This window comes from Tupaia chinensis, unplaced genomic scaffold (genome assembly GCF_000334495.1).
Source record: "Tupaia chinensis unplaced genomic scaffold, TupChi_1.0 Scaffold000199_1, whole genome shotgun sequence".
Lineage (NCBI taxonomy): Eukaryota > Metazoa > Chordata > Mammalia > Scandentia > Tupaiidae > Tupaia > Tupaia belangeri.
Window position 1 is genome coordinate 1,097,579 of NW_006159674.1, and position 7,679 is coordinate 1,105,257.

Below are 7,679 nucleotides of genomic sequence, written 5' to 3' on the forward strand. Positions count from 1 at the left end.
AGAATCCTGCTTTTCAAACCATTCCACTGCCTCTCCTGTATCACCTGCTTTGTGCAATGCTCTCTCCAAAGAGCATGCTGAGACCATGCCTCCTGTGACTTTGAAAAAGCAAATCATTAAGGCATGATACCGAAATATTTAGGGCTGCCAACAATTCACCTTTGAGCTAAAGTTATAAATACTTGACTAAATCCCAAAGGAATACTTATGAGATTCTTTTTCCTTTCAGAAAGAATTGTAATTTCCAAAATTCTCAGTGGTTAAAAAAAAAAATCTATCTTCGTTTGGAAAATGCATTTTTCATTCTGGCGTCACAGAGCATGGGAACCTGTGGTACAAGAGGTTCTAGGACTCATTCCTCCAACCCTGACCCCTGCTTGGTGTCACAAGCAAAACTTAGAGGGGTGGGCTGCTCCGAGGGCTTGCTTAGCTGCTTTGGCTAAGGGTTGCTCTGGCAGATCCTGCTTCTTTGTAGTGTGGCTAAACTTGCCTGTTAACCAGGAAATGGAGCAAGACCACTGTAAATATTGGAAGGCTAAGAAAATTCACTTCCAAAGCATACATTTTTTGAGACTGATTAGCCATACGAGTAACTGGAGAACACCCAATGTCGCCTGCACGCAGTTCATTATTTATCCTGAAGCGTATATTGCTTTCCTGATGTGTACAGAGGTTATGTGTTACTAAATGTAACAGAGAAGGGCTCTGCGATTTACAGTCAAAATTAATGGGGTCGGCAGCCAATTTAGAATTGATAGCAGATAGGAAATTTTCCCTTGAGTGGGAAATTTTCCTCTTTCTACTGATCTTCTCTCCCACTCTCTCTTTTATTTGGATAAAATTCACATAACACAAAATTGATCATTTTACAATGAATTAAAAGACAGAGTTGCCTTTATAGCTATTTAAATGCCTAGATGGGCCAGCCATGCCATATCAACGCTAAAAGGGAAAGCTACAATCACTCAGAACTTGGACTTTATTTCGATGTTTATATCAAATGAAAACTTCGATGGATTTTTGTTTGTTTTAATTTGCTATAGGGTGCATTCACTCACCAGAGAGACAGGAGATCGGAGAGGAAGTGAGAAAGCACACCCCTGGAGACATAGCCACGCTGCAATCCCTTCTACTCCATTTTCTTCTTGGGGCTTTTGGGCACACACACCTGGCATGTTTTTCAAGTCCTGGGGTTCGAGATTTGAGCTGCTCAGTGGGCCATGTGGGATCCATCAGCCTTAACCAACCACACAGGCAGCTGGCCCCTCAACTGGCGTTTTCCCCTGCCAAACTGACTGATTCTAGACACAACTGATTCAAATTGGTGGATAATTCAGGATGTACTTACATAACACTAAAATTACAGATCAAATCGAGGAAAAAGGATAATCAAGTAGAGTGTGCTCTCATACACTTGGTCTGTGAATGATATTTTTACTTTTTTATCTGTTGAGTCATCTTCAAAGTCATGACACATTTTGCATAGAAAAACATAGGAAAATACTCATGACTTCCTTGATGACTAATATATGTATGTGGTATCGTAAAGACATGGCCCAGCGGGACCAGTCGTTAGCGTAATGGCTATGTCGCTGGACTCCCACGTAGTCAACCGCGGTTCATGTCCTGGACCCGGTGGCTTAAAACTCACTCCAGGCACGTGTGCATGCGTACCCAAGATCCCGAGAGGAGAATGGAGGAGAAGGGATTGCGGCGTGACCATCCCCCCTGGGGGGTGATTTCTCGCTTTCTGTCTCTCTGTCTTTCTGGCGAGCACATGTGCCCTATAGGAAAAACCTCTCCAAAAAAAAAAAAAAAAGACATGGCCCAGCAGTAATGCCATTGACCCCCTAGGACTTTTAAAAAATAGAAAACCTATGGTCACAGAGATTACAAAATGGCTTTGACAACACTAGGTTCAGTTTCTGTAATCCTGCACTGCAAGGAATTAGACCCTTATACTTGACTCCTGTGTTCTAAGCAGTGAGTCTAGGCGGCTCATGGCAACCTTGGAAAACACATGAAGTCTACTTTGGGGAACCTCCAAATTTGCAAATCCACAGAAGTTCACTGTTGTTCTGAGCAACAGTGAATTTCTGTGTCTCTCCATACGCAGGCCTATCCTTCCCAAAAGAATGCAAGATCCTAAGCCTTTATCAACTCTGATCAACCTACCATTTTTGGCCAGAGTCTTACTGATTGCTTATGATATTATCACAAAACAATTAATTACCATAAAGCTAAAGGCTAATGAATGACACCCCACATCAAGGTTGTACTTTAACCTCGGAGACACAAAGGGGAGGTCAATGAGAAGACTGAAACTTCATGCTAATCTGAAGGGGAGACTGGATTTGGGACACCTGGAGTCTTTCTTAGCCCTGATAGCCACCGCTGTGGACTGTTACCCTGATACAACTGATTCTGAGAATGTGTTTATGCTTAAGAAATAACAATTGTTAAGGGTTTTACAAATTACTAATGTCATGATCCAAGGGCGGAGTTTTCATCCTAGAATCACCTGTACAGCTTTAAATGGAAACCACCCACACCTGTCTCTAGTATCCAGGTACCTGTACTCCTTCCTTTTTTTAGAGAGACAGATTTTGGATATAGGACACGCGTACTTGCCAGAGGGACAGAGACAGAAAGTGAGAAGTCACCCTACACACACATCCCACAGAGGTGGCCACACTACCATCCCTTCTCCTCCATTCTCCTCTTGGGATTTTAGGCATGCATGCACACACACCCAGTGTGACTTTGAAGATGCTGAGTCAAGGACTTAAACTGCAGTCAACTAGTGGGAGTCCAGTGACATAACCATTATCCCATTTGCTGGTCCCTGCGCCTGTATTCTTTCAGCACACCAAGTAAGTTTCAATCACAGCCAGGGTTGAGCACTTCCTGAAGAGTTTCTAGACATCAGATGATTACTGAGGACTAACCTAAATCTTTTTTTTTTTTTTTAGAGATTTTTGCTATAGGGCACTTGTGCTCACCAGAGAGACAGTGAGAAACAGAGAGACAGGAAGTCAGAAATCACCCACCCACCCCAAGGGTTATGGCCATGCCACAATCCCTTCTCCATTTTTCCACTTGGGATTTTGGGCACACACCCGGCATAAGTTTCAAGCCTCCAGGTACAGGACTCAAACCAGGGTCAACCATGTTGGAGTCCTGTGCCTTAACCACTACACCACCTTCTGGCCCCCAACCTAAATCTTCTATGATATACAATAAAGCATTTACCTGTTCACAATCATAAGAGAAAATTGCATCTCATGGTCTGCCCCATTTGCCTGTCCTAGGACTCTAAGAACCTTATGCAAAGATTTTTCCGTAGCAAACATGACATTAGGATTTAAAAACTCAGATTTCATTTTTCTACTAATAATCACCACTGATGAATAAGGTTGAGATCCCTGGAACTCTTTTCCATTATTGAAATGAATTGAAAGGCTTCAAAAAAGCATCGCAGCCAAACCATCAATAATGTGAAAACATGTTCCCTATGGATTGCAAAATAGATGTCTACTTTGATGAGAACATCCGGTGTGGCCTTTGTGTGCGGGGTGACTGTTTAATTAAGAGTGCTTATCATCCCTGGCAGGGCAAAGTCGCTTTCCAAACGCACTCATCGGATCTTAACAAAAGCACGTCTGCCATCCAGTGTTCAAAGCCAGAATAAGATGCTGTTCGCACTCTGAAGCAGCTTCTCCTTTGGTTCAGTTTGACCTTTCACAGCTGAGGTCAATTCAGGGGTGGGATTATGTGTGGAGATAATAGAGAGAAGTATTATTTCTGGGTAAAACCTATAAAAAACACAACATTTGCACTCCTTGCTTCACTTACTGAAGGCTATTTTTAAAAACTCTTTAAAGTCCTTATCCTGGACTTCATTTTTATTCAATTGGCTCTACAAAATTAGCAACCAGAACTGCACATGGTAGGACCAAGCCCTGGCTTTAATCAGTGATAAATGATTTCCACATGCTGTTCTCAAACTTGAGAAATTCTTCTCCTCATTGACTCACAATAATTTAATTTCAACAAGAAGTTACCATGGAGGACTGCTGTATTTTGGTGCTGAAATTCACATTTTACAAAATATGATTCCTATCAAAATGTTCTGTTCCTTCAAAAGACCTCCAGCTCACAGCTCACTGAACTTAACTGCTCTATCACCCCAGGTGAGAATGATAAAAAAAAAAAGTTAATTTCACACTTAGTTTTTCTCACCTGGAAAATAAGGTTGAGTTTTTTTCAGGAAGAACTATGGAGAAATAGCTCTTTGGTCATTGGAAAAGTCATGACATATTTTTCTATGTTTTTCTATGCAAAAATGCATCATGACTTTTCTGACAGCCCAATATTATATGTATGAGGGGATCTTGTAGACACAAAGATGCAGTGTACCTTCTCCCCAACCAGAGGAAGAGCAGCATTATTGCTGACTGGCCTAGGGATGGAACATCGGGAAATGGAGTGAGGAAGAAGAGCCCACGGTGATAACTAGCACTTTCTTCCTCCACCTCTACACTGTGGTTCTCCTCTTTGCATTCTCCCAAGTAAAAAATAAAACAGCTATGACCCACTGGGGACAAATAAAGGACTACTGATCATCATGGAACTTTATCCAGCCACCACCGTGAAAGTAGTCCAAGGCTAATCATTCCTCTACTCACAGCCTTGGGCCCCCAGGGGACCAACTGCGTCAATCAAGCACTGGCTATGCAGCAGGTGCTGTGCTTCCCTGCATGGCTACTTCCACTTTTCAAGTAACTTTCCACATGCTCCTCCCCATAACTGGCACCAACCAGATGGGAGGACCTAGATGTTCCTCAGATATCGGGAAATCCCAGCATTCCATTTATCCCTGCTACCATAAACTACCTTCGTTCTGACGCTAGCAAAAAAGAATAAGTTTTTAGAATTTCAAACGAATATGGTACCAGCGGGTGGCATAATGGTCATGTTGCCGGACTCCTATGTAGTCAACAGTGGTTTGAGTCCTGGACCCAGAGGCTTAAAATTCACGCTAGGCGCATGTGCGTGCATGCTCAAAATCACAAGAAGGGAATGGAGGAGAAGGGTTTATGGCATGGCCAGCCCTCCTAGGGTGGGGGGGTGAGGTGATTTCTCCCTTCCTGTCTTTCTGTCTCTCAGTCTCTCCAGTGAGCACACACTCCCGATAGCAAAAATCTCTCAATAAAAAAAGGGGGGGGAAGAGGCTGGCATGTGGTGTGGTGATTAAGGGTGCTGGGCTCACACATGGCCGACCATGGTTCGAGTCCTGGACATGGCGGCTTGCTTTCTCACTTCCTCTCTTTCCTGTTCTATTCCTCTCTGGTCAAATTTAAAATAAGTAAATAAATAAAGTTAAATAATTCTTTAAATAAAAAGAATTTCAAACCAATACACTTTAAATATTAGACTTATTTAATCATATTAGCAATACTTCCATGAGCTAAACCCACATGAACAAGAAGTCACCCAAGATTCTTTTGCCCCATGCCAGGACTGTAGTGGTAGTTCCCTAAGTGACATTCTTCAGCCTGTTAGTGCTTTCTCCCAGCCCTTCATACTCTAAAGTCACTTTCTACACACCTATGTCATAACACATTTATGCTTTCATACTTCCCCTATGGTTTAGGATGAAATCCCAAACTGCTTACCATGGTGTCTTAGTCTGCTGTGTTGTTATAACAGAACCTCTAAGACTGGGTGATTATAAAGAAAAGAAGTGTATTTGCTTCACAATTTCAGTGTCTGGAGAGCCCAAGCGCATGGGCCAGCATCTGGAGAGCTCTTGTAGTGAGTCCTAACGTGGCTGAGAGAAGCAGAGAGGAAAGCGAGGGTGCACAGACAGGGAGAGACTCAGGGGTGGGCTGGCTTGCTGTATAACAACCTGCTCTCATTGGAATGAATGAATGGAGCATTAATCGATTCATGAGCAATTCACCCCTCTGTCCAGCACATCTCCCCTAGACTATCATCTCCAAACACTGCAGCATTGGGTGCCAAGTTACAGCATAAATTTTGGTGGGGACCCCCAAACCATATGGCATTTGAAGCTTTCCTTGATCTCACCTCAATTTAGAAATTCAACCTTTTCTGGGACCAGCAGTTGGCGTAATGGCTATGTCACTGGACTCCCATGTAGCTGACCATGGTTCGAGTCCTGGACCTGGTAGCTTAAACTCATGCCGGGCGCAGGCACATGCATGCCCAAGATCCCGAGAGGAGAATCGAGGAGAGGGATCGTGGCCTGATCATCTCCCCTGGGGTGGTGATTTCTTGCTTACTGTCTCTCTGTCTCTCTTTCTGGTGAGCACATGTGCCCTATACCCTGTAGCAAAAACTCTCCACAAAAAAAAAAAAGAAAAGAAATTCAACCTTTTCCAATTCACAAATCCTTCTGATTATCAATAGTTTCATTCATCTACTTACTAGAAAAAAAGCCCTTGCTTGGGCTGGCAGGTTAAGGGCACTGGACTCCCACAATGCTGATTGCTGTTTGAGTCCCAGACCTGGTGGCTTGCTTTCTTACTTTCTCTCTCTCTCTCTCTCTCTCTCTCTCTTTCTCTCTTGCTCTGACCCTCACTGGTCAAAATTTAAAAATAAGTAAGTAAATAAATAAAGTAAAACAAAAATTCTAAAAAAAAAAAAAAAAAAAAGCCCTTGTTTACCTTCCCTGCACATTGACCTACTGCATTCCTCAAATCTGAAGTGACCATGCCCGTCTCTTTGTCCAGATGTTCCCCCTATTTTCTAGTCTCAGCTTTAGTCTCATCTGTAGGACAACTTCTCCGTCGTGTCAGCTCTCAGTGTGTCTCTGACCACTCTTCCAGCACTTACTGTTGGCATTACTTAGTAGAGTGCAGAGGTGTGTGTGTGTGGTGGGGGTGGGGGAGGGCTCCTATTGCACTGAAGCTCCTTTGGGGCAGAAACTACATTCCCAACTTAATATTAAATATATGTATTGAAGGAACCAGCAAGTGGCATGGTGTTTAAGGTGCTGGACATTCCCACATGGCCGACCATGGTTCTAGTCCGAGACCTGGTGGCTTGGTTTCTCACTTTCCCACTCTCTCTTTCTCTCTGTGTGTATATATCTCTCTCCGGTCCAATGAAAATAAATGAATGAATAAATAAAATTAAATAAATAATTCTTTTTTAAAAAATAAGTAACAAGAATAAATAAATATATATATTGAAAATCTACTGTGAGGCTAGCCCCATAGCATAGTAGTTAATGAAACCAGATCCCATAGGGCTGAATGTGGCTGGAATCCTGGCTTCAGGAGCTTGGAAAACATGCAGGGCACATGTGTGCTGTGTGGGTGTGCCTACAATCCCAACATGATGGAGAAACGGAGAAGGGATTGAAGCATCGCCATACCTTACTCTTTCTCTCTCCCTCTCTCTTTCTAGTGAGTACATGTGCCCTCTGACAGTACAGAAAATAAATAAATAAATAAAAAAGAGGAGAAATGAGGAAAGGAGAAAAGACAAGAGAAGAGAAGAAAATCTACTCTGTGCCAGGCACCATGTTCTCTACTATCTTAGCCTTTGTTTAACCCCACCATAACACCCTACGCCCGGTTGGACCGAATGTGGAAATATTTGTAGAAGGAAGAAAACTAACTCAGGTAAACCCTGAGCTAGGCACTGTA